This window comes from Fukomys damarensis, unplaced genomic scaffold (assembly GCF_012274545.1).
Source record: "Fukomys damarensis isolate Sample0158 unplaced genomic scaffold, DMR_v1.0_HiC HiC_scaffold_14, whole genome shotgun sequence".
Taxonomy (NCBI): Eukaryota; Metazoa; Chordata; class Mammalia; order Rodentia; family Bathyergidae; genus Fukomys; species Fukomys damarensis.
Genome location: NW_022900926.1, coordinates 69,944,314 through 69,971,986, shown reverse-complemented (window position 1 = coordinate 69,971,986; position 27,673 = coordinate 69,944,314). Strand labels below are relative to the sequence as shown.

Genomic DNA, 27,673 nt, shown 5'->3' with positions numbered 1-27,673 from the left:
AGGTACCCCTATATTATGCTGACTTTGTTTGTGGTCTGCACCAAAAAGTGGTATAGCTAGATCAAATGATTGCTGCAGTTCTAGTTTTTTGAGGAACCTCCATACTTATTTCCGTAGTAGCTGTACTAGTTTACATTCCCACTAGCAAATGTCCTTACCAGCGGTTATTGTTTTTCATATTCTTCATGATGATCATTCTTACTAGGTTGAGGTGGAATCTGATAGTGGTACCTTGGGTCATGAACGCTTTTGTTTGTAAACAGTTTGGCTGACAAACAGAATATTTGGCAAAATTCTGTTTTCGTGTGCAAACTGCAATAGGTGACAAACACAACCCTAGCCATCATTCCACACAATCATAGACATGGCCATCTTTTCCAAAACTGCAGAACAAATTTAGTTCATGAACCAAGGTACCACTGTAGTTTTGATTTGTAGTTTCCTAATGGCGAATGATAGTGAATTTTTTTCATATACTTATTGGCCATCTGTACTTCTTCTTTTGAGCATTGTCTGTTCAAGGCATCTACCCATTTATTGATTGTGCAAATTTTTTTAAATCCTGTTGTAAGACTTCACATGTAACTGTAACAAATAACTTCTTGATTATTCTTTCAAATTGTCTTGGCCTTTCAGTGTTGATTTAATAATTCTAATAATTCTAAGATTTGCAAGTCTTCTTTCACTTAGTATTATATTATTTCATGTCAGTATAATACTCTAAAATCATTAGTACTGCAGAACATCAGTTTGTAGATCCTCTGGTGGATTATTATCTTGTTCAGAAATTGTTTTTAGTTGCAGTCATAAAGACCTGTTAGTTATGCTTCAGGTAAAGAAAGTCCTCTGCTCTTGAATGGAAAAAATTCACAGAATTTAAGAACAGGAAACAACAGTAAGGGAACCATTTGGAAGCTAGACATTCATTAGGAATTAGGCCCATTCTCCCTAAGTCTGTAGTTTCTTTGTCCTCTTGTGTGCCTAATCTATTCTTCCAGATCTGAACACCAACTTCTGTTACTTGTCCTTGGACCAAAATCCACCCTGAAGCACCGGAGTCTATATGGCCTATCAATTTGGCAACCCACAGCTAACTAGTACCAGCCTCTCCGTTTTCTAATTCCAAATTTCAGGTGGAACAATTAGATTGATTTAGCTTATCTTTTGAAATCAAGCCGAATACTTGTAGCTTCTTAGCCAGCAGAAGGGTGAGCCTCCCCTGCGTAGTTGTTCACCCCTGCCCAGTGTATGTGGTGGACAAGCTGTGGTCATGTGGCCTGCTGCGAAGCTGTAGGCAGAGGAGATTGTGTCCTTCCCTTTTAAATCTAAACTTTATGATTTAAGTAAAATTAAAATCTGTTTGTTTCTTGTTATTCTAACAACTTAGTCTGAAGAAATCACACATTATTAAAGAAAGTGTCGGTCTTGTGTGACAAACTGAGGGCCCAGAATTAACAGCTGACTACTGCTCGGAAGGGAGGAGGGCCAAGGACAGCCGTGTTTGCAGCATACATCAGCTAGTGCTGAGTGAGATCTCCTCCCAGTGCTGTGCAACTCCTGTTATTCTTTGGTGAACATATTTATTCATGGAGGAGCCATTGCTTCATGCAATTATGTAGTGAATGGAGAACAATGAATGCTTTGAAATGTTTTTTAAAGCAAGTAAACAACAGTGCCTAGGAGAAGGGCTCTAGCTCCACAGTGAAATGTGGCATTTAGCAAAGTGGGAGTATAAATAAGGGTACAGAAAGACGGAACACTTTGTTTCAAACACTTTTTCCTGGTGTGGACAGGCAGCGTTTTTTCTGGCTCCACCCAGAGAATGGATTTGAAGGTGGGGCCAAGGAAGTAGGATATTCAGGCTTCAGATCATTGGGCTTCTTCACTCTCTGTACGGATTTAGTGTTTTTTGAGGTCTTAACTTGAACATGAGAATTAGTGTCAATTTTTCAAGAGGTTAGAATTTGGAGTTGTAAGTGACTTGGGATGTAGCAGAGCTGGGAAAAAAAAAGCCAGAGATTTACAGTTCATGTAGATGACTATTGAAAGTATTTTCTTTGATTAGTACCAGGGAATATGCGTTATTTTCACCAGACTGAATCAAAGGGATTCGTATACCATGATAGCTTTATTTTGTCATTTAATTCTGCCCATGGCCTTCGAATATTCTAAGTAGAGGCCCCTTGTGAGTCAGAGGTTTTCTCCTCACACTCCCAACAACCAGAGGCCCCCTTGTTAGACCTAGTCCCAGTGTGCCAGGAGAGCAGCACTTAGCTTCTATTCCTTTTGCTCCATAATATATGTTCTATTATTTTCATCCTACTGTGAATGTAAATCTTTAAACCTAATGTTTAATCATTTAGCATAAGCATCTCTTACGTTATGAACAGGACAGAATTCAGATTACAAAGCAGCTTTACTCAATTTTTATTATTGTCTTTGAACTGCAGTGCTCTGACCAAAAGAGCTACTGCTTTTGATGAAAGAATGGTTTCTTTATAAGGCAATAAAATTAGTCATTATTGCCTATTTGATGGCAATTAGAACTAAAATTTAGGTGTCTCTGACTCTTGGGTCACATTTAATATTACCTCAGTGTTTCCTAAATTTTAGTCATTTGTGTACTACATGTGCCACCTATATTATTTACATATTTTCCCTTAAAAAGGTAGTTTTATTTATTTGTTTGTTTGTTTTGTGCCAAGGATCAAACTTAGGACCTTGCACTTACAAGTCAGGTTCAGTACCAGAGCTAAATCCCTAGCAAAAATACAGTTTTATAGAAAAAAAAAATTTATTTCACAACCACTTTAAATGGAAAAAACCTTTACCATTTGAGGTAAATTCAAATCAGTGAAAGTAAGAGGTGCCTTTACATGCTGAAGACCCTGAGCTTAAAGCCACACCTCTTAGATGAAGAGAAGATTAGCAGGTATTGCTGGAAGATGTCGCAGGTGTGCCAGTTTCTACCTGAGACTTGGATGCTTGAGCAAGTTTAAACAGTATTGTTAAAGGAATGAGGATCTTGTTTTATGGGTTTAGACTACTTAGCACCACCTAGCATCTCCTAGTGCCTCTGAAATCATCTGGGGTGTCCTTAGAAGCACATACTGACTGTGCTAATCATGGAACAGAATTCCAATCAACATGATGCCTGAGAACTTCTTAAGCCTCGGGAAACTAATGTCATTTGGGTGGAAATTAAAAGATAGAATAAATCTATCCCTTAACTGATTTCTTTCAGGCCACATGGACTCATATTATGCATTTTTCTACTTAGATGAAAGTAAAACCTAACTGGAGAATCCTGTGTGTTAAGAAGAAAACAGTGGGTCACTTTTGCTATAGGTCAGTGGTGGCGCGAACCTTTTTGAGACTGAGTGCCCAAACTGCAACCCAAAACCCACTTATGTATCACAAGTGCCAACCCTAATTAAACCTGAATACTGGGGTTTTAATTTAGAAAAAACACCTGTTGTCCATTGCGTGGTTGCTGGGGGGACTCGGCTTGTTGCTGACAGCATGCTCTGTGGTATGTGTGCCATACGTTTGCCACCACTGCATGAGTGCGTGCAATTGAAGCTTGCTGGTTTTTTCCACTTAAAGAAGCCTGAGATATTTCCCTTTTCTGTAGTAAATTTACTGTTGCTTTATTATAAAAAAATACTAATGGTTATAACAAAACGTGATGCTTTCCCCAGTAACATCCTTACCGAGTTTGACATACAATACACAGAGACTTTTCTTACATGGCTAAAGTAAAACATCACTTCTGTCATGAATAGATGCCTCACAAATATTTGAGAAGTACATTTGTGAACTTGCTTAGACGCATTTGTCTGGACAAAGTTAACATCGTTCGGAAATGGCTGGTGTAGGTATCTGCGGTCCCTGTAGCATCGGGTCCTTCTGTGGATGTGGCGTAGGCTTCAGAGTCTTGAGAAGCAGAACACTGCTTTCTGTGTTAAAAGCACGATACTTTCTGGTAAGTTCTCTTTCCAGGTTCCCTGGCAGGCATCTTTCCTGTGTCCCTTTCCACCTTTTGCCACTGTTCAGTACCCCAGCAGTTTAACTTCGGGGCACTGCCTCAGTGGGCTCATTTGCTCTGGTTTCTAGTTGGGTTTATCAAGAGAAGCACTCAGAGGTTGAAGGGAGGGAGGAGAATGGAGTCCGGATACTTATTTTCTGTAGGGACCCTCCTAATTGGCAGTGGCCCAACAATGGTGGTCACAACACCCCCTCCACTGGCATTTCTGTCCTGGGTGCAGGCAGCTGCTCCCTCACCTGGCCACTCAAACCTTAAAGTGTAACAGAGGCTGCCTTTACCTGCTTCCCCCTTCTTACTGGACCACACTAGGCCTTGTGGTTTTTCTGTACCTTGTTCATTTCTTTGTAAATACCCTTTAAATTTTGCTCATTAGTCACAGTTCGAGGGTGCTGCCTGTCTCCATTGGTACTCTGACTGGTAGAAGAGACATTTGCAGAGTTGCTGCCTGGTTGCCTTTGTCACACAGCAAAGCTGGTTGGGCCGATGGGATAAACTCTGCCTTCAGCTCTAACAGCAGTGTGTTCCATACCAGGGTGGGTCCCAAAGTTGGAGGTGCTCAGAATCTCCAGCAGAAATTGTAAAGATGCAGGTAAAGTCCAGAATTGGCCTTGCCAGAGTTCCTCACCATCATCTGCTAAGGAAAAAAAACTTCTTTTAGACCACCAAAGTAGATCTCAAAATATGAAATGTAATTACCTAAATATTGGACAGTGTTTTGCTGCAAATAACGTTGTAAATAAGTCCTCTGTTAAAATAACTTCAGTAGGGCCCTTGTTGTAAGCCCATGAAATGCTCAGTCTGTGTGTATGAGTGAGCATGCCTAGTGCAAGCGTTGTTGTTGCACTGTCTCAGGGAGGGGGAAATTGGTGCCCAGTACCCAGAATGGAACAAATAGGGCATGGTGGACAGGGGGCACAAGTGCCCAAAAGACACAAATTCAAATCCTGCGTGGACCAAAGGATCCATTGCTCGTTAAGTGGTTAGGAGCATTAGGTGACCATGTAAAATTTTTAGAAAATATCACACACACACACACACACACCCAGCTCTTCCCATGCATTCTTCTGTGTCATGGGGCAGACCCTGGGGACCTCCAGCTACCCTGCTGGGTGGGCCAAATTGTAAGTCTGAATTTCTCAGTCCCAGCTTAGTAATAATTCACCTCATCTGGAGTAGTGGGGCAGGATACATGGTATTTCTGCCTTTCCAAGGGGTCCAAAGAGGGTCACTAACTACTTGAGAAATACAGTGAACTTTTACTTTTCTTTGTACCAGGGATCAAACTCAAGTCCTTCCACTTGCGAGGCAGGTGGTGGAACCACTGAGCTAAATCCCCAGCCCTACAGTGATCTATTTTATCCTATTTTACCTTTCATTCATTTTAAGCCTCTTCCTATTGGTGACTTGGTTAAGAGCTTTTAGCTGATAAGTTGTAGATGTCACAGAAGAGTATCACCTTAAGTAGAATCAACAAGGGACACAACCTTCCCAGAGAGTAGACTTGGGCCTGAAGAAGATAGACCTGATGCAGTGGGACAAGCTTGAAGGCTGCTAATGGGCCTCAAGAACCCTCTAGATGGCCTTTAGGACCATCTAGACTGATTTGCCTTGGAAAGAAAGAGATGGCATTGAACGGCTCTTGTTATTTCTAACCAACATATGAGCATGTGCAAAACTGTATTCCATCTCAATGCATGAAGGTCAAAAAGGAGAAAGTCTGTGAGGTTTTCTGTTTTCCACAATCTGAATTGATGTTAAGAAACCTTAGAACTGCGCTAGACTCCAGAAGAAGAGGGGAATGGATTAAATTGGGGGCAAAGTGGGAGACCCTTTGACAAGTAAACCCCAACTTCCTGCTCCATCTCATTCCACTTCCTCCTTCCCCTTGTTCCTTACCACAGGTTGTTTAACCACTGTGAAAACTATTGTGGGTTCAGAAGAGAAAGGAAAATGCCAGGAAAGGCAGAAACACTAGAGAAACCATTGTGAGGTCCCTATCCTCAATGCCTTTCTTCTGCACAGCCTACATTTTTTTTTTCACTTCAATTTAATGGCCTTTAATGTGATCATTTTAATTCTAGGTTATAAATGACCTTTAAAGAAAGGCAGTTGCTTTATAGGGGGTTGATGTCTCTTTAAGTGGTAAGTGACACATGTATGAATTGGTTCCATCAGATACTATCCATCAGCCAAGGCAAAGGTGTTATGGTCAAACAATTCTGGGACCTCAGGAGGAGGGAACCTAGGTGTAGGATGTGTGATCATGTGAGTCCAGTGAAACACCAGAAAGGAGCAATGAGAAGAAAGGGGAATGGATTAAGGAAAAAGGAGCGTGAACTCCATAGACTCTAATCCTAAGACCCAGAAGTCAGACCAATGGTGGTTTGATTCTGCATAGTAACTGGCTGGGTGAGGTAGCTCGGGACCTAACACCAGTAACACAGCATCTATCACACGTAAGACTGCCAGATTTAACATATAAAGAAATACAGGATGCCCAGTTAAATTTGAATTGCAGATAAATAATGAATCATTTTTCATATAAATGTGACCCAAATTATTTTTCAGAAAATCAGATTAAATCTGATATCCTGAATTTAATCTGGCAGTATTCACAGTGGCTGAGCGCTTGATGTTTGGCAGTTCGAAGAGAATATTAATGATGGGAAGCCAAGGCTGATGGGGTGGTGGCTGATGGCCTTTTCGTTGGTGGGAAAGCAGCCTTTAAAGCTGGCACTCCCAGCCCTTAGCAGTCTATGGAAAATGCACTGTGGGACTAAACTGCCAGTGTAAAAACACACTTTGGGCCATCTTGTGTTATTGGGGGTGGCAGAGAGAGCACAGTAGTACCCAAGGTATCAGGCAGACTAACAGGCCAATGATCATCCTAGTTTAGAGGGCTGGCAGAGAGGCCTGGAACAACCATGGCCTACCTTCTTCAACCATGACCGTCACTTGGCCTATCTTCCTTGTTTTATAAGAAAGCTAAGGACTAATGAGATGATGTGACAACTTGAACCGCTGGACAAATGATCAGTGAAGCCTGGAGCAGGGTCTTTTTTTTTTTTTTGGCACTTTGTGCGGGATCTTGATGCTTGATTTCCCATGCTCACAGAGTTCGCTCTACTACATGGTGCAATTCTTACTAAACTTGCAAGTTTCCACACAAGATGAGTGTGGAAAGGACCACACATTCTGCTTTAATTTCTCTTGGAGTAAATAGTGCCCTTGCCTCTGTTACCAAAAGGCTAGGTTGTGTTTTATCCCCATTAAAATTAAAGTTGTGCCACTCATTACATTGAAATTAATGTAGGGCATGTCATGTATGTTTGCCAAACTCAGCTAGCTACTCAGCAAAATGAAAGAGAAACCCAGTGTTGCTACCTTCTGGCAAAAAGAAGGAAGAGAGGAGGGAAGAAAGGAAGGAAGGGAGGGAAAGGAAAGGAGGAAAGAAGAAAAGGAAAAATTCATTGGTTTTACAGTGTAACAACCCATTCCTGTGTGGGACAGATATCCACTAGCAACCATTCTGTTTGTGAGCTCCCAGAGATGCCTGTAGAATCCAGCTGAGAAGAAAGGAATATGCAGGAGGAAGGTGTAGAGGAAGGTGCTTCTTCTCAGGTGGGTTTCCACTCTATTTCCTCCAGGGACAGAGTTGTATGGTGACGGGAGGTGTGGATGTGCTCCAAGGCACAACTTTGCCTTGCTTTTTCTGAATCTTCAAGTGTGGCCTTTCTGTATTTTCAGGACCATGACATTTCTTCTTGGCTTTTAAATTCCCAGAAATCAAATGTTCTTTTAAAGTTTATTTGGTTTACTTTAGCACTTTTTAGCTTAAACTGTGGATTTGAGGATGAGAAGACTCAGTTGAAACCAGTAACTATCCTCTCAATAAATTAGCACATTTGGAGGGGAGAAGGTCATTTTGGGGAAAGACGATGCTTTCCTTGTTCTATTTTCATGTGGTTTGTGCCTTTCCTGACTTAATGGGCATTTTGTAGTATTTCTTCAGAGAGCAAACTATCAATATAACATGCCTCCTTGGGAAGCTGAAATTCCATGTGTGTCTCTCTCCCACAGATTATTTCTTCAAATGTTTCTGCCTTTATACCCTTTGGCTGCGGAGAAGAAATTATTCTTGGCAGTTGTTTCTGCTTTTATCTCAGGAGCGATAGTGTTAAACACTGTGGCTGGTCACAGCCATAGGCAGACACCCTATTGTTTAGCTTCTTATATTGCTGTTTATATCTGTGGTCTTTTCTCCACTTAGCCCCAGGAGTTGCTGGCTAAAAACGTTATGAAGTGGGCCACTTCCTTCCATGACCTTCATATTAGTTACACTTGACTTCTCTTCACAGACTGGAGAATATGAAACAGTGTGAAACTAAAAATCTGTTTATGATGAATGAACCTAGCTGGGACCTGATCAGCATTATAATGTATTGTATTGGGCCTCAATACAGAGTAATTCAACAATAAGGAACTCTCGTGGATATTTATTAATGTTCCCTTTTGATTAAAAAATATTTAGAGGGTGAAACTTTACTTCAGGGTTAAACAGGTTAAGTGGCATGACTTAAAACCTTTTAGTGAAGCTCAGATATTCTAAATGATTGAATACTCTGAAAGGCGCCTATCTTGGAAAACCCCAAAATCTTATCAGTTAGCTTAGAACGGTTCTCAGAGAATAAAGCAGCAGCATACCTTCATTACAGCTTAGCGCAAAGCAGCTGTCCTGAGGCAGATGGAGGATCCTGTGGACAATTCTCAGAACAGGTGCGGCCTTTTACTAGAGACAAGCGGATGTACACCAGAGATGCTTCATTTTCATTTTTCTCAGAGAAACTTTAGCTGGATTCTGGTCATATTCCTATACCAGATTTTGGGATTTTCTTGCCAAGAAAAACATATAAGAAAAGCTAGAAGTTTTTCCCAGTTTCTTCAACATCCAGTATATATCCATCTTGGTAAATAGTCAAAGTATTTCATTGTCAGTTAACTTGGGATGTGTGTATAGCTATCTGACAAGTCAGTACAAACATTTTGAATGCTGAAATGGTGTCTTATTCTATTCATTATCACCTATCCACTATCTTTTACCTTGTTCTGTGACCTGTTACACAGAGATCTTACCCTGGGTCCCAACAAATCCATGCCAGGCATTAGGGGAAGCTAAAACCTTTTTCTCAAAGTCTTCTTCTCACAGGGAGGCTGTCTCCAGAACACAGAGTAAGAGGAAAAAATGATCCAAAAACAGCACACAACCCAGGCATCATTTTTATTTGTCACATCTCAGACTCATTTGGTATTTTTGTAATTGGCTCATATTTTTCTACTGTGATCTGGATCCCTGGAGAAACTCCACAGTTTACTGGTAATTCAGAGTGAATGATGTGTTCTGAAGTACATCTCAGTGGTTAGTATGGAAGTTCTGCTAAATTTTGATACTCCAGCATTATTCACTCAATCATTCTCTCAGCCAGCAAATCTCTGTCCCTATAAATATTTGTTCATTTAAGCTACATGTCATTAGATTTACCATTTATTCTCCTTCATGCTAAATGTAACGGGGAGAAGGGGGGGCTTCCTTGAAACGCCACCTATTCCTAAATAAAGTGTACACAGAGTATGGAGTTCTGCCTTGATTATGATGGAAATCGTGTACACGAGAATGTCTAAGTACAATACCCTTCAAAGCCAAAGTGCTCTGATATGTGCCAAGTCTCCACTTGGCATTAGCTGCCAGAGGTTAGAGACTGTCTCAGAAATTAGTCACTCAGCAGCTGAACACAGATATCCCCTTACTTCTATCTAGTCCATAATGTGGATCTTGCTATTTGTTGGCAGTCTTTTTTGCTGTCTGTGAAGCATTAGGATAAAATGTAAAGAAGCATAAGATGATTAAACATGGAATAGAAAATACTGTGTTGAGCAGATTGTTAGATTAAAATTTTTCAAGTCATGGAATTTAGATACTTGTCATTTATGCTCATCTCTGCTGTAGCCCCCACGGCATACTACCTGTTGTCCTCAGGGGTTATTAGTAATCTGGCATTTGGTTTCTCCTGAGAAAAGCTGTGGTGAGAACTACTGTCCCAGGCAGAAGAGGGTTAAATCAAAAGCTGAGTTTCCAGAAACTTGAGGCAGGGTTCTGTGCCACTACAAAATAACCTGTTCAGTAAGAATTCTGCTGCATCATCCTTGCAACTTAAATTCCCATTTTGTCTTGGTATTTCTGGAAGTCAATGAATAGTATTAACTTATGCTCTGAAAAAAATGGAGCAGTGCTGTGACAGATTTGGGAGGCACTGTTGCAGTGGTTCCCATTTTAGAAGATAGTAAATTCCTTCTGCGTCAGTCTCACTTTTTGTGCGTTTTCTTCTCCCTTCATCACATTTGTTTTGCCTGCAGCAATTTGTGTCTGTCCCTCTGCTACACTCCCACGAGTGAGGAATGAGGAGTGACAACTAGAACTTGCTTGCAGGGCCCCTGCAGAGCTGGAGAGCCTTGTTGCTCCCATGCCCTGGTCCTTCCTACTCTGTGCTGAGACCACTGAGCCCGATTTTCAGCTCTTCTGGGGTGGTGTATCATTACTTGAAAGAAAATTAAAAAGCATTTTACGTCACTTATTACAGATCATTAATTGAAGCTCCCCTAAACCCAAGGAATTTATTCTCTCATTGATGTGTGCATAACTCCTATTAACGTTAATAAAGTTGTTTAGAATCAAAGAGCCAGCAGAAACCCATAATAGCACATCCATTTTGATCCTGCTTCACAAAATGACTCATACCCACAGGGCATCAACAAGCATTTTAAAGATAAATTTTACAACTCTCTTTTAAAAGCAATTGCTGAATCCATCAGAGCCCACTCATCATGTCCCTCAGAGTAAACCTTACAGGTCACCCTTTGTGCAGTACTGCCCCATCCACGTTGGAGGCTGCAAGCTTTGTACTTAACTTACTCAGGTGTCAGTGTTGGAAGTACTGCCAGGGCTGCTCCTCCTGCACACGTGCACTGGGAGGCTTAGAGAGGAGGGTGATGGACAGGGGCAGCAGGATGAGAATCATATCCATTGTTACCCACAAGGCAGAGCAAAGTAGAGACATTTGTTCCCCTGAGCTGTGTGCATCCAGCCCTCCTTGAGTCCATAGCATCTGAAAGGAGAGGCAAGGAGTGGGGTACAGGTACGGGTGTCTATCTGTGAAGCTGTCTAAACATTCCATTTAATATAGTTACCTTGGCATAGGGAGCATAAAGAATCTGAAGATGGTGTAGAAATAAGTATTTTATAGTAACTAGAAAACATCCTTAGTCTTCTGCCTGAAACGTTGACAATAGGAGTGAGAGCTGTGCTTCTTCTCTGGTACACATTTTCAGCCACTCACCTGCCTTGATAACAGGAAGGGGAAAGTTTCCCCCAAATAGTCCTCATTTTCCATCTTCTGGCTCCTGTGTTGCCCTCATCTCCGGCTCTTTCTCCACTCCCTTTTCTGACTGTGATAGGTCCTTAATTTACACACATGTCCCCAATGTTGGAAAATGAACCCAGTTTGGGAGAGCAGAGGGAGATATTTGTACATTTGTGTCTACTTTGGACTTCAGGGTGGTTATCCTTTCAGTGCCCCTGTCTTCTCTCTGACATGGCAACTTTTATAAAACTTGTTTGTTCTTAAATGTTGCTTTTTTAAAAATTACCCTTCCTAAAAGGTAGAAAGGGAAAATGCGAGTTACTTTTACAGATTTTTTAAAAATGTTGTTAATTTGATCCATTGGGACTGGCAGCATCTTACCTAAATTTCTAGATTTACCCTTGGAATGATACTGAACTTTGCCTGAACTTGGATTCCCTTCATTTTGTCTGATGTTGGGAAATGGGGATACATTTCTGTAATTGTTAATCTGGATATTCTGAGGAAGATAAAAGTGAAATATCCCTTTAATCACTGAACTTCATTTCCTACCCTTTATTTTTCCTTAAAGGATAAATATACAGTTTCCAAAGGAAGGAAGCAGTGCTGCTATTAACATGTAGGATCCATCTGGCACTGGAAGGATAAAAACAAGCCCTGAATACTTTGCACTTATTCTTTACCACAGTGCTTCAAACTGGGTCAGGATTATCCCTGTTTTACAAATGAGGCAACTGGAGCCTGAGAGGTGAGGCCAGTCTTTCTCAGGGCCTCAGATCTAGGAAGGGTCTGAGCCCAGATGAATTGGAACCCCAGGGCCAAACAAAGCTGTAGGATTGCTGCCCAGCCCTCCCTCCTGCTGCATCCTACTGAGCTCAGGGTGCACAGAACTGACGTCAGCCCCATGGGTCATTTGTCCCAGAGAACTAATTTGACCCTGTGGTACCTAACAGAGTGCCTGGAGCATGATGGGCACTCAGTAAGTATTTGTTGAGTTATATTATCACAGCCAAAGAACTCATTATAACTTATCATCTCATCCTGTTGATTGCCCTTGGCCACTGCTGAATCTGTTTTGAAACCTGTCTGCAAGTGAATTTAGAAATGTATATTTAAAAGTACATTACTAGAATCCAGCACGCATGACAGTGTTGTCAGATGTCTCTGGTGGCCGGTCCTCAACAAGTGACAAATGCATGGATCAGGTACTATAGGCATACCTTGTCTTTGACTTAGCTTTATTTTAATGAGTTGTTCCTTTGTTTTCCCGACTTTAAGGTTTTCACTCTAGTAAGATAAAGTATCTCTTAGTCACAGTGCTGAGGAAGCAGTGTTAAGGCATATGTATTTCCCCTATTTTGTGTGGGTGATATATGTATCGTGTATATACACATTGTATATTGTGATTTTGATCTTGCTGGTTTCATTTACATTAAATTGTAGTGATTTTACAATTTGATTAAATAATTCTGAAGTTTCCCATTGTGTGAACAGGCTAGCCATTCTCCATCTTATTACTGTTCATTAAATATTATTGTAATTAATATTAAATATTAAATATTCTTGTAATTAATATAACACTTATAAATAAACATAATATAAATAACATTTATAAGCATTCTGGCATCACAGTTTTTGCTTACTTCTCTGGTTATGTCCTGATTAAAGGATTAATGGACTTGACTAAGTAAAACTACAGACTTCTTACATAACAATCCTAAATGAAATTAAAAGCAAAGAAACTAAGAAAAAATGTATTTGCCACAAATATACTGAAATTATTGACTATGCTCTAGTTTCTTAGCCTGTTTTTTCCCTCACATTTTGATGACTAAGCATTCGTTCTGGTTTCTTAAGCATTCTTGCTTCTTTAAAAGTACTAGTATCCCACTTGATTTAGCTAAAGTTCTTCCAATTAAATATGTATTTCTTTGCTAATCTCTTTGAGTCCAGGCAGCAAGGTCTATCCTTTGCTCGGATTTCCCAAGGATTGTCTCATTCTTACCATTAATCTGAAAGTCCCTAAATAACCCCTACATTTCTCTTAAAAACAAGTTTAAAAAAATAAATTCAAAGTACTGTGGACTCTGCCAAGCACTGGGGGAAATTTTTTAAAAATATGAAATAGCCCTTACCATTGAAAAACTTCCAGTGCACTTAGAGACCAGGTATAATCACATGGTAGGTAAACCCAGATTCAAGAGGTGTTAAATAAAATTATACCAGAAATTACTTCTTACCCATCTTCCTTTGTTTTCTACAATTTTATAAATCTGTTGGCATATGTTTTTCACACAGCTGAATCTTACTTGTCACTACCATGAGGTAATTTTAATTTTCCTGGTATACTTATGTCATTAAGGGTTTTCTTTTTACCCGGATGATCACCATGCTGGCAAGACATCTGTGTGTTTTACTCACTATTGGATCCCTAGCTCTCAGAACAGAATCTGGCACATAATATTTGCTCAGTACTTTTGGGTGTACAGATAAAAAGTGTGCATTTCTTCCTTCAAGTAGAGACTGTCAATTTCAGTAAGCAGCTTTTTATACTCAGATTTGCCATAAATGCACACAATTTGTGGTGGAGAGGAGCTGTAGCCCAGATGACAGAATGGGGATTTAAATCCTGTACCTACAACTCAGTAGCCTTGTAATTTTGGGCAAGTTAATTAATTTCTTCCAGATTCTATTCTTCTGCTGAAAAGCCCTACTCCTTTGAGTTATTAATAAAGACAAAATTAAGTCATTTATGTGAAGCTAAGCGTGTGGACCGTGGCACATTTTAAGTATTTAGTAAATGTCAGCTATTACTACTTAGAAATGTTGACTTTTATTTATTGTCAGACTACAACCTATTCTTGGGGATGTGGAAATAGAAATTGATTCATGATAGTCGTGCCTGGCTGTGTACTTGTTTCTTCATCAGTTGAAGGCGTGAATAGTGACTTATCGCATGAGGTTCCATTGAGAACGGAATGACATGATGTACACAAAGTGCTGATGTGTTCAGTACATGCTCTCCCCTCCTCCATGTTAAAAGAGAACAATATTCTCTTGGCAATTTTGCTGCCAAGCATTCACATCTCTCCCTCTAGGACAGCGTTCTCTTTATTTGGGTGTGAAACACAGAATTTAATACAGTTTTGTTAATACAGATTTGTGTTACAAATCTGTCATATGCATGTGTGATTGAAAACAAGTTTTCCAACAAAATAATGCTTATGTACTGGTTTGCTCCGGCCCCATAACCAAGCACCACAGACTGGATGATTGAAACAACAGAAACTTATTTCCTCCCAATTCTGGAGGCTGAAAATTCAAGGTTGGTGTGTTGGCAGGATTGACTTATCCTGAGACTTCTCTCCTCGGTTTATAGATGTCTTCTCCCTGTGTTGTATGTACCCAATGTTCCTCCATTTTGCAAGGATACCAGTCATTTTAGATTAGGGCCCACTCTCATCACCTCATATGAACTTCATTCCCTCTTTATCCTGTCTTCAAATATATCACATTTTATGGTATACTGGGGGTTAGAGACTTAAGTGTGTCAATTCTGAGGGAATACAACTTGATCTGTAGCAATATCCTTGATAATTTTTTTCTTTATTAAGGAAAATGCCAGGCACAACCAACTACATTGAATTTTGTGATCCATTATATTGATTACAGACCACAGGCTGAAAGACATTGCCCTGGTGGGTGGTGTTGGTTTACCCGGTTAGGAGGAGGTGGCACTATTGTTAGGACTTGACTGTGACTTACTGTGGAGATAGCCACAGAGGCATAAAACACAGCGTTCACCCCACTCAGGATTGATAAACACTTTCTGTAAAGGGCCAGATAGTAAATATTTTCATCTTTGCAGGCCCCACTGTCTCTATTGAGACAATTCTGCTATTGTCATCTGAAAGCAGTTACAGACAGTATATAAACAAATGGGCATGACTGGTGCCAATAAAACTTCATTTATAGACACCAAAATTTGAATTTCATTTAACTTTCCTGTGTCACCAAATATTATTTTGATTTTTTGTTGCTTAACAGTTGAAGACCATTTTTAGTTCACAGGCCCGGGCCAGCTCTGACCTTCAGGCTGTAGTGTGACCCCCTCCCTCAGTGGTAGTGCTCAGTCATTGAGCTGGAAGGTTCTCAAGGACTCAGCCTGGCTGATTTCCCTGTCCATGTAAATTCTTAGCTGATAATCATATTTGACTTTTGTGATTTATCTGTCTTTCCAGAAGAAAAATCCCTGTGGCACTCATAACAAATTATTTAAAAAGCAAATGTTACTTCCTACTAGGAGACTGGGGGAAGTTCTTAAAGGACTCATAAAAATCATCATTTTTCAGAAGGTAATGTAGTAGTAAGGTTAGAATCAGAAAGTCTGTATGACAACAGCAGAGCTAGTCTCAGGGATCGTGTGTGTGTGTGTGTGTGTGTGTGTGTGTGTGTGTGTGTGTGTGTGTGTGGAAAGGAAGTAACCGAAGGCCTAGATTCTTCTCAGCGGGAAAGGAGAGCAGCTCAGTTTCAGGGCCCACCCCTTAGGCCTTCCTCTCAGGATAGGGGACAGCTGAGAAAGGTTTCTTCCTTAGGAACCCCATGTCCTGCACAGACTTCTGCAGCTCTTTTCACAGGCCAGAATGTAGGCCACAGAGTGCACAGCTCTCTACTACTTGCTGTGGAGGCACATGCAATCTCAGATACTGGTCCAGCTGTCCTGGTAAATCTCTACCACAGGGTTTGAGGAACAAAGTCATCTAAATAGGTCATTCTGGCCAGTGGTATCTACACTCCTAGGGATTTATGGGGGATATATTTCATTGCCCATGGGGCAGTTGTATCAGGCATGTGTCTAATGACGATCAGGAGAAGGCTTAGCAAAAAGCAGAGGGCAAGCTGATTGCAACGCTGAGGGACAGACAGAATCTCCTTTCTCTGTGTGACTTAGGCAGCTCTGAGGTAGGACAACACTCAGCCTGACTTCTGGAGTATGCATATTCCAGAGTAGGCATCTGAAGAGCCCAGAGATTTGCAGAGGCAGGAGTGGTGGTCTGGGATTTATTTTCAGTATGTCAGACTGTTGGATGGAAAGTGTCCATGTGTTTATGCTACATCTGCGAAGGCAGAAATGAGCTGCTCTTATGTGAAGACTTGGGAAGGGAAAGGTTGAGTGTTCTGTTCCATTTTCCCAGGGCTTTCCCATGTTATGGATGTCAAGAGACTAAACCAAGGCCCCAGGAAACTGTCTTTGATGTACATAAAAAATAGGGCTTGAATATTCAAATCTTCAGTTTTTTAAAAAAATCAATAAGATTAAACTAAAATGATGCTTTAATTTGAAACTGTTGCTTTGTGCCATGCTAAAATATAATAACAAAATGGCTTTGGCAAGACAGTCGTCTCAAATGAATAAAAACACAATTTAATGAAATGGCACTTTTAAGCTTTTAGCACAGCAAATTTTTGAATTATCTTGCTTAAGTTAAATTGTTGCACTCTGGCTCTATTTTCTTTCTATCTTACCTGGTAACCCCAGTGATATTTGAAGATTAAAGAATAACATTCATGTAGAATTGTGTACATGCTTAAGTGCTGTGATAGTGAATTTTTCACAAAGTGAACACTAATTTGTAACTAGCAACCAAATGGACAAAGAACATTGCCCAAACCCTGAAAGCTCTCTCAGACCCTTTCTAGTCTCTCCTGTCTCCGCTTCCATCCAGGGTAACCAATTGCCTGATTTTTTACAACAAACTTTGGTTTTATCTATTATAAACATTGTACTTAGGACATTCACCCATGTTCTGAGCTGTAGTTGTTCATTCTCTTTACTTTATAATACACTGTTGTATAACTAGATCAACATTTACTTGGCTCTTCTGTTGTAGGTGGCTTTTGAGTTGTTTCCAGTGTGGGACCATTACCAATCATAGTTCTGGAAGTGTTCTCATATGCGTCCGTGGTTGTGCATATGTAATGCTTTAGTAGGATAAACTCATGGTGGTGAATCCCTGGGTCATAGGATATGAGTATGTTCAGCTTTTTTGAAGACTGTCCATTTTCAGTTGATACCTCTCACCAGCAGTTTGTGAAAGTTTCACTTGTTCCATATCTTCACAAAGCCTTCATGTTTTTGTCCTTATGATTTTGGCCAGTATGGTAAGTGTGTGTGGGTAACACATTGTGGTTTTGATTTGCTTTTCTTTGATGCTAAACTAGAGCAACATTTTATCTTTATTGGTCATTTCCTGTTTTGCCTTCTCAGCTATTTGCTGATTTCTTTATTGTACTGTCTGTTTTACACTTAACTCCTCCACTCTGTAGCTCGCCTTTCATTTCTGTTGATGCTGCTTGATGAAGACATTTTAAATTTTAATGTAGTCTAAATTATCATATTTTTCCTTCATGGTCAGCACTTTTTTGTATTTTTTTTAATCTTTACCTATTTCAAGGTATGAAAGTATTCTGTGTTGTTTTCTAAAAGTTTTATTTTACTTTTCACATTTAGTTCTACCACCCATCAGAAACTAATGGTTTACATCGTGTAGGATACAAATCATTCTTTTTATATAAATAATAAGTATATTCATTTTCTAAGGCTTCTGTAACAAATTATCTTAAACTGTTTGACTTAAAACAGCAGAAATTTGTTCTCTGGTGCTTCTGGAGGCTGGAAGTCCAAAATCAAGGTGTGGGCACAGCTGCGTTCCCTGTGAAGGCTCAGCAGCAGGAATCTTTCCTTGGCTTTTCCTGGCTTTTACTGGCGGTTGGCCATTCTTCACCTTGCATTGCTGAGTTCTTTGCCCCATCACCACTTGGCCTTCTTTCCTGTGTGTCTTTCAGTGTCTAAATTTCTTTCCTGTTTAAAGACACTGGTTGTATTGGATTCAGGGCCCATCCTAATCCAGTATTTTGTTGCACAACTCTATTTCCATATAAGATCGTATTCTGAGGTAATTGGAGGTTAGGACTAAAACATATCTTTTGGAGGGCCACAGTTCTACCCACAATGTCCAAAGAACCCAGAACCATTTACTGAACTTCAGTGCCATCTTTGCACGAATTAGATAGCTATCCCTGTAGCCATATTTTTGGACTCTCTACAGGATTTTGTTCGGTTCATCTGTTTGTCTGACCTTGCACAAATACTACTCTTAATTACTAATATTTCCTAATGAATTTTGATACCTAATAAAGTCTTACAGCCAGGTTTTTTGTTTTTTTGTTTCCTTGGTTGGTTGGTTGGTTGATTTAGGATTTTTCTTAGCTTTAGCTCTTTGTATTTCCATGTAAATTTTAGAATCTACTTATTAATTTCCACCTGGAAAAACTACTAGTTTTTGTTTGAAATTACATTGAAGATTCAAGTTGGGGGAGTATTAACAGTTTTATTGAAATATTGAAATTTCCAGCCCAAGTGCATGACATGACCTTTTATTATTTAGTCTATAATTTCTCTCCAAAATGTTTTGTAGTTTTCAGTGTAAAAGTCTTACACATCATTCATGAATTTATTATGTATTTGATGGAAATTTATTTTGATGAATTAAGAAGCAAAAAGAGAAGAAAAATTTATAAGTCATCAACTCCTTCATATTATTAAGGAATTTTTCCAAGTTTATCAAGCTTTACAGGGCTGAGATTTAAATTGAAATCTCACTGACCCCAAATTAGAGCTGGGCAAATAAATCTATAAATACTTGAAAAATGCAAGTTTTCTGTTTGTTTTGGGTTTTTGTTTTTGCTTTTTATTGTTTTCAGGGTTGTTTTGCTTTGTTTTGTTTCTGAGCTACATCTCTAGCCCTTTTTATTTTTTTGAGACAAGATCTCACTAAACTGCCCAGTGTCATAATTACTGTTCTCTCATTGCTTAGACAAAATACCAGACACCCAGTGTTAAAGGAGGAAGGATTTCTTTGGTTTACAGTTCATAGAGCTTTCATTCTATAGTTGGCCAACTCCAAGGCAGAGTGGCACATAACAGAGAGGAGAAACAGTTCATGGTGCCCACGAGGTAGCAAAAGCAACAAAAGAACATAAATCTCTTTCTCTCCCTTTTATCGTATCCATATTACTTAGGACGGGTAGCACTCACACCCCTAATCCTAGTGTCCTTGAGCCAAACATTGCACCATCAATCAATCCTACTGCCACACACCCTAGATCCAGCCACCTCAAAAAGCCCCACCTATGACTGCAAGAGGCTTTGGGGGACATCTATACACAAACTGTAACACCCAGTCTGGCCTCAAACTTGAGATCTTTCTGCCTCTGTCTCCCAAGTAGTTGGGATTACAATCATGCATTACCATGTGTGGCAAAAATGTAGTTTTTATGAGAGATAAATTGATTCAAAACATGGGGTCCTCAGGGATGATTAAAATGGGTTGGGGTAAAGAAAATAGAAGGTGTTCAGTTACTAATGCTGCAATACTGAGAACTAGTACATAAACACAGGGGAATAAAAGATTTGGTGACTGGACTGGAATTGTCAGCAGTCTTAGAACCTTACTGTTACCCAGAGTGCCAAGTGGCCCAGGCAGATCAGATGGCCAGTATAGTGGGAGTTTTTTTCCCCCCTTGAGTGAGGGCTATTCTGTTCCACTTCCATCTAATGTGTTACATTTGAGCATAAACTTTGGAAAAGAGAGAGAGCAACACCAAGTTCTGCTACTAAAAATTAACTCTGAAGCTGTCAGACTGGATAGTCTTTGACATTAAATTTAGCCCCAAGATTCTGGGATTCTGATACTGAGCCAACCTATACTCAAGGAATTCTGCACACATTATTATAAGCCCAGACTTGGGCAGCCATGTGACACTCTCACAGCCTTCCCAGAAGCCACTCCAGAATGTCTGTTTGAAAGTCTTGGTAGTAGTGTCAGGAGTGGAGCTGCATGGACATCTCAGGAAAGGTGGTGTTTCTATCCAGACTGGATTGTACAGCCCTAGAAATAGTTTTACTATCAGCCTTTTAGGACGAGTCAGAAATAATTCGAGTACACTAAAAAAGAAATTTTTTGTTTTATGCTTGATAATAAGTAATACGATCACCTGACAGACACTCATTACCAGAAAAAGAAAGATACGATTATTATAAATATATATAGAAACGCAATCTCCCCCCTCCACCTCCAGACAGTTAACTGATTTTCCAGTGGCATATACTTCACTTATTTCTTACTCAAACTATGTACTGTGGACTTACAGGTTTAAATACAGTAAGGATAATACGAAACAATATCAATACTACTACTTTTGGCCAGAGGTTGGTGGAGATGATGGGAGGGGAGGCACTAGCCCTTCTCCTTCAGCCATTCAATTGCATGGCTTAACCCACCCGTCTGTGCCCATGAGCCCAACATCTGTATCTAGTGTACCTTCTGAGCTATGTATCTGGGGAGCTCTACACTTGGCTTCTTAGGTAGCTGAAGATGAGTTCTTTGCAGATGTGGGGCCTTGCTCAACAGTGAGCCTCTGATCCCTTCTTGTCCTGACAATATTGTCCCAGCAATAGCTAATGAAAAGGCACCAGCTTTTTGTAGTTTGACCTTCTGACCTTCTTAATTCATGGTCAGTAATTCCTTTCTACTGTTTTGAGTGTCTCCGTGTGCTTATCTCTCTCCTCTCAAATCCTTCTCCCTTCCATCCCCTCCCCCCCTACTATTTGCTCCCACTCTAGCAAATAATAAAAACAACCAGGAGGAGAAGCCGGTGGGTCAGTGATGCTTCTCCGAGCACCTCAGTAATCCTCAGTGAAGAGGGAAGGTCACAGCCAGTGAGAAGGCTGAGTTGGTTTCATAGGGAACTATATTTTCGACTTCCCACTGTTCTCCCTGGTGATTAAGCTTTGTGTGTTTGCTTGTTTAATGTGTGATCCTACCATTTGGAACTCTTTAATTTTTCAGACAATTGACTCCAGGCTTGCAGAGAATATTGTAGCATGGAAGAAATCAGGACTATATTTTAAATCCATTGTCATTTGTGTGCTTAGGCTGCCTGCTGTGTATCTTGTGCCACAGAGGATAGCAGTAGTGGCAGAGAGCTGAAAAGGAAAGGGGAGATCTCTCTCCTGGCCTCCTCCCCAGTCTATGCTTTGAAAATAAGACTCAGTAAAGTCTTACACTGTTCCTCAGCAAGTAGGCTGCTGGTGTGTGCTGCTGGCCAGATCATCAACCTGCGTAAACTAGAGGAAGACTTGGACTCCCACTTAAAAAATGAATATTATTTGGTCATAAAAGAATAAAGCCCTTTGAAAGCAATAAGATTGTCTCTTCTGTGCAAGGAATTGGGCCTAGAAGGGTCCATGTGGCTCAAAGGAATCAGTGACTAGGTTCTGGGCCGCAAAGAGCCAGCTGGTAAGCTAGGAACAAATAGTGTGGTAAGGTCTGTGGGAAGACAGAGAGAGACTGATTCAAGGGGAAGAAATTAGGCAAGAATGGAGGGGAAGGGATTTATATTCAAGTTGGCTTGAGGGACACATTGGTTCCCCATTCTTACATTAATTAGTTAAATAAATGTTAATTTATTCATTTAGTCAATAACTTTTCTTGAATGCTTGCTCTATATCAGATCCTATTTTAGATTTTGTTGAAAGACACCTGTTGATTTTTGCACTAGTCATTGGCCTGGAAACCAGAGTACTGGATCAGCAACCTATATAAAAATCTGGCCTCTGCCACCCACTAATTGTAAGACCTTGAACAGGCCCCTTGTCCTCCATGGGCCAAAATTCCTCACCTGGAAAGTGTAGGACTTTCCAAGTCCTCCTCTGAGCCGTTTTAAGGCACTGTGATCCAGAGAGTTCAAGGGTGAGACAGGGTGGAAGAGGAGAGGATAACTCCAGAGGCGTCAGTTAGGGAGTGATGGCAAGAGCTCCTGTAAGACAGGCTAAGTTTGATAGTCTTTCAGGTATTTATTCAGCAGACATCTTCATACTTCATGCCATCCGCTGTACTAAGCATTGGGAACAGAACACAAAAGTAACTAAAAAGGAAGTCCCTATTCTCGAGACACCTTTTATAAAGGCAGGAGATGAACTAGGAGCACAAGTGATAGATCTAGAGATGTAGTTTAAAACTCATCACATGAAATGATAGTTGAGACTGCACACATGTATGCGGTGCCAGGAGAGAAAAAGCAAAGGCATGAGAAGAAAGAGTTCTTAGGAGACAGAACTTGGGGAAATGCTTTGTGGAGACAATCAGTGTTCCACTCCTTGAGAGAATACTTACCCTTCACTGAGCCAACACAACAAACCCAACCTCAACCCAAACTTAAAATTTGTTCTTGTGGCAAAAAAAGCTGGGGCTCACCAAAGAGAGAATATCTGTTTAGACATCCAGTTCTCCTTGACTACATCACTCCTGTATGTGAAACAAAATTTTACCAGGGCCACATGTGGTTTGCATAATAGCTGGTCTATTTGGTTTCCTCCAGAAGGAAACCTTCTTTACTAAGTACCAGCAGTGTGTAAAAAATGGCATAGGTGGCTGCTTATGCTGCTACTCTCCAAATCCTTTCCCAAACCAGCTGGCTCTTTTTTTTTTTTTTTTCCTTCCTTTTGCCATTTCCTCATACAATTGGAGCAGATCCACAAACAGATTCTGAGAGCCTCAAGCTTTTCCTTATTTACCCTTCAGTAATTACATATTGCGGGTTGCTGTCCCTATTGGAGGCTGATGCTGAGCAATTAGTCTCCCATTGTCTTTGCAGGAAATGACATCCGTGTGACTTTTTTTTGACCACCCTTGGTTAAAATAATGTTCAGTATTTCCTCTGGTTGCTTATTGAGACTGGCTGATTTAGAAAGCTTTTGTAAATGTGCAGATAAACCACAGCTGTCAGGACCGGAAATACTACTAGGTCGCTTCCCTGAACACAAGAGTCTGAACTATTGCTCTGGTCCCTTCACACACTGTCTTGTCTAGGTTCTTCGGTGTGAGGCTGAGCCCAGGGCATTCCTTTTATAATGCTTTATCAGGGGCTGATTGTCAGAATGTTTTCCAGCTGCAGATAATTGAAAGCCCAGCTCAAGGAGAACTAAACATAATAAATTTATTGGAAATTTATTGGAAACCTCAGGGTGGGCCTGCACCCTGCTTCCTTGTATTCTTCCCATCTAGAACCAGCTTCGTCTTTAGGCTGGAGCAAGACAGCTATGTGAGTTCTAAGTATCACATCTCGCACAACTTTTAGAAAGAAGAAGTTTCTTCTCCCTGAAATGAGGAGAAACTCTCAGCAAAACATTTTTCACATCTCATTGGCATAAATTGTGCCAAGTGCTTACACTTGGCAAGAAAAATGGGTGTCTCTTTGTTTAGTGTCCATACAGATTACTTGGCAAATCTTGTTAAGTGGATAGATGTGGAATGGAAGGGAACGCTATAGAGTTTTCTAAGAAGTTCACAGGTCACACTAATGTTGCTGCTTGGCACATTGCAAAGCCATAGGCCATTCAGGTCCGCACCCCTAAGCTGAGAGTACTGTTATCTGCTCATAAGGCATCATGTCTGGAGAAATACGGGGTCCTGTAGGAAGAAGTAAGGACCCCAACCAGAGATGAGAGCAGTATTAGAGAAACTTGTTCCTAGTGTATTATGAGAAAGCAGGAGCACTCGACTGTCTGTGGTTTGTATTAGAAGCAAAAAGTATATGCAGAGCTATACATGTAGAAGCACTGTTAAAAATGTCATCACACATTGGTGTTAGTGTAGACGTTGTAATTCTAGAAACAAACTAAATACTACCACCCACTTTATCGTTCAGTTATTTTTATTAGTAGTTAATGCCACATATATCTGGTGTGTCTCAAAAGGAACAAATAAAATGGATCTAAGTATCCATGAGTATAGAAATAGTATGCCAGCAGGCACATGGCACATGTCTGCAATCCCAGCACTCTGGGAGGCTGACGCAGGAACATCACAAGTATGAGCCCACCCTGGGCAACTTAGGGACTTAACAAGACTATCTCAAAATTTTTTTTATTAATTTTTTTAAAGGGCTAAGTTTGTAACTCAGTACAGAGGTCCTGGATTTGATCCCCCATACAAGGAAAGAAGAAAAGGAGGGAGGAGGGATGGTCAAGTCTAAACCTTGTTCTGTAAGTACATAGCTCAGTGACAGTAGTTACTAGAGATGGAGAGTACACGCGCACTTGCCCTCAGAGTCACTTGACGTGTTATTCTGTGGGACAGATGCTGTCAGTGGTGAATTTCAGCCAGTTTTCACTAGACCTTTGCGAGATGGTCACTTTGGTGACTGCTGTCTCTGAATTCTTCACAGGCACAGCATCATTCAGGAGGGTACTTGGAGGTGGAGATGGAGTTTTACCAGGCCATCTGTTTGACCCTCCACACCCCAAACCAGTATCTTTGGTCTAGAGTGAATGCGAAGGGACTCAAAACTGGCCTGATACCATGGATCCACACACAGGGAATCACTGCCTATTCCTTAATGTCTGTGCAAAGGCCCAGAAGGATGAGAGATTCCCAGGTATGCAGGACTAGCTGGGGTGAGTGGCTAGAGTTGATGTTCCAAGAAGGCAGGAACTGTCCTGTGTCACACAGGAGCCATATGTTTTCATGCGTGTGTGTAGAATGACTGAACAGCTAGCATTCACTTTCTGAAGAGAAGCAAAAGAAGGGCATGTTTATTTATATTGCCTACTTGGTCATTTATAATCTAAGTGTAGAATGTTAAGATGCCATCTACATGAAGACCTCATAAACTGCCAAAGAGAGCCAAGCCCAGGATCCCAGAGCTGGAAAGAAGAGAGGGTGTTACTGGAGGGGGAAAAAAAAAAGGAAAGAGGATTGGTTTGGGGAGGGAATGCTGTGAGTTCAATTTTAAATACTTTTCCACTGTTCTCTTGTCTTTGATTATTTTACAGTTTAAAATTGAAAATATTTGTAAGCACATTTTCTGATTTATTTTATTGGGTTTTTTTTCTTTATAAGTATATGCTGAGGGTATTTGTAAGTTGGTTTCATCTTCCTATGAAAAACAACTGGAAACCTGCTAGGTGGAGTTTGGTGTATCAGTGGCCACCTGAAACAGGAAAGAGGTCACTTCTCAGAGGAGAAGCACAATGTGTGTTAAAATATGTCTATTAAATGAGTTTTTTCTTTTGTTATATTGTTTTTCAGGACCAGTCCTGCCGCTGTTTTAGAAGACATGTGGTGTATATAAAGTTTGTGGTAGTTGGCGGAAATTTTAGTAAGTGTTGCTGCATTTACTTCTAATACATTTCACTGTTAAAATGGTGTTTATGAAGGAAAGCCATTGCCTGTTCTGTGCACCTTTTAAATCTGCCCTGAATTTAGAGAGAATAAATTTTATAATTGAATGTAACACTGTAACACTGCACTGCTGTTTCCTGACAGTGTGGTTTATTTTGTTTTTTCCATGTTATTACTGATGTTAAGCAATATGTGATTTTCTAAAATATAGCAAGTCTAGATTAGGGAAAGCTTCTAGATACAGGGTAAGAACATCCTTGGCAGTTTAGTTTATGTTCTAAGCCAGCTTTGTAATATGAGTAATAAACTTGCAAACCAGAATAAAATAGTCTCCAAAGAAGGGAGATCTTTATGACCCATATATTGAAATGAGAGAAAAGGAGGCAGCTAGCTGCTTAGTGAATGGGGAATTAAAGAATCCTGCATGCCTGGGAGCTAAGGCACAGACCAGTGTGATAGCAGCAGTGAGAGACCGAGAACATTCTGTTCAGCAGCTACCCACATCTCACTCGCGGTAATCGGTAAAAGGACAGCCTTTGGGATCAGGACACTAGGTTAAAATCGAGCTTCTGCACCTACTGGTTTTTACATAACCTCTCCAAGTCTCTGTTTCCTTTTTCTACAAGGCTTTTAATGTTACCTACTTCATGAGGTTTATATGAAAACTAAATGAGTTAAGTAGTGCTGGGGGCCTAGTGGATGCTTAGTATTGTGACATTCTTCAAAACAGAGCAGCCTTGTTTGGAGCCTGGGCATTTGCCATGGAGAATAAGCCACAAGAAATGTATATCTTCCCGCAGGAAGACTACTGGGATGAGTTGGTCACACTCATTTAATGTCACAGGGGCCATGACAGCTGCTCATCACGGTCGCCTCCGTTGTCCACTCCCTAAGGAGCTTGGGAACGTCTATAACACATGCCTTCTTCTGTGTCCCTGGGGACCCATTCTTGCTAAAGTTCTTGCTAAAGTTCCCTTCCACATTGTTTGAGCTTTTTTCAGTTTTTCTCAGTTAATGTTATGGTGAACCACATTAAAAGAAGAAAAAGAGGACTTGGGGTAGATAATACCCTTGGTTTGTACCTCAGTTGCCATGTTTAAGCTTTCATTTTCAAATCTTTTTTATTTTTTATTTTTTCGGTCTGTGTTTGTTTTGAAACTTCACAAAGATTCAGTTATTGAACTGAAAACTTTCGGTTTGATCTAACAGAATTTGGCTTTGAGGTGGTGTTTTACCTGCAGTTGTATCACACTGTATCACACTGCATGGGCTGATGTTTAAGGTTCTGTGTCTATAGGTGGCCACATTCTAGTGTCACAGATCCAAAGAGATGGACACGATCTCAGGAGGTGCCTGACCCAATTTCTTATTACCCTAGTTTGATCATTATACATTTATCAAATTACCGTATTGTATCCTGGGTAGATATATAAATATCTGTCTCGATGAAAAAATAAAGTAATAAACAATTAGGGAACACAAGGATTGTGTGTGTGTGTTACTGGGGTTTAGATCCACAGCTTTGCACATGATAGGCAAGCACTCAACCACTAAGCTACACACGCAGCCCAACAGGGAAATGATTTAGAGAAGAGAATGAAATTGTAGCATATCTTAATTATGATGTGCTATTTATGAAACCATGCTTTTGTGAAAACTCTAAGAACTATACATTAGAAGCGGTTACTTTTGTAGTTTGTAAATTAAATTAAACCTTAATTTTTAAAATGGAAAAAAAATGAGCTGTTAGAAAAATAACTGTACAGTTACTTCAACTTGTTAAAAAGAAAGAAAAGGATAAGAAGGAAAGGGGAGAAGCTAGGAAGAAAGAATAGCAGTCCAGTCTTATGTCTCCTTCAGGGGAGGGACAGGGCCTTGTTCTTGTCCCTTCCTGTCCTCTCAGTGCCATATTCAAATACTGTTTTAATCACATACTGCTCTTTCATCTTTTTTTTTTTTTTTTT

At 40.3% G+C, this 27,673-nt stretch overlaps 1 protein-coding gene across 3 annotated transcripts in view; it reads left to right on the top strand.

Annotated features, from left to right (window-relative positions):
- Fyn (FYN proto-oncogene, Src family tyrosine kinase) overlaps nt 1-27,673 on the top strand; it is a 182,634-nt gene that overhangs the window by 51,597 nt on the left and 103,364 nt on the right. For 2 of the 3 annotated variants that reach the window (XM_010630841.2, XM_010630839.2), the window contains exon 3: nt 25,617-25,686. The exons of the other annotated variant lie outside the window; for it this stretch is intronic. The gene's annotated coding sequence lies outside the window, so the exon portion shown is untranslated. The remainder of the gene's footprint in view (nt 1-25,616; nt 25,687-27,673) is intronic. 3 annotated transcript variants of the gene reach the window in all.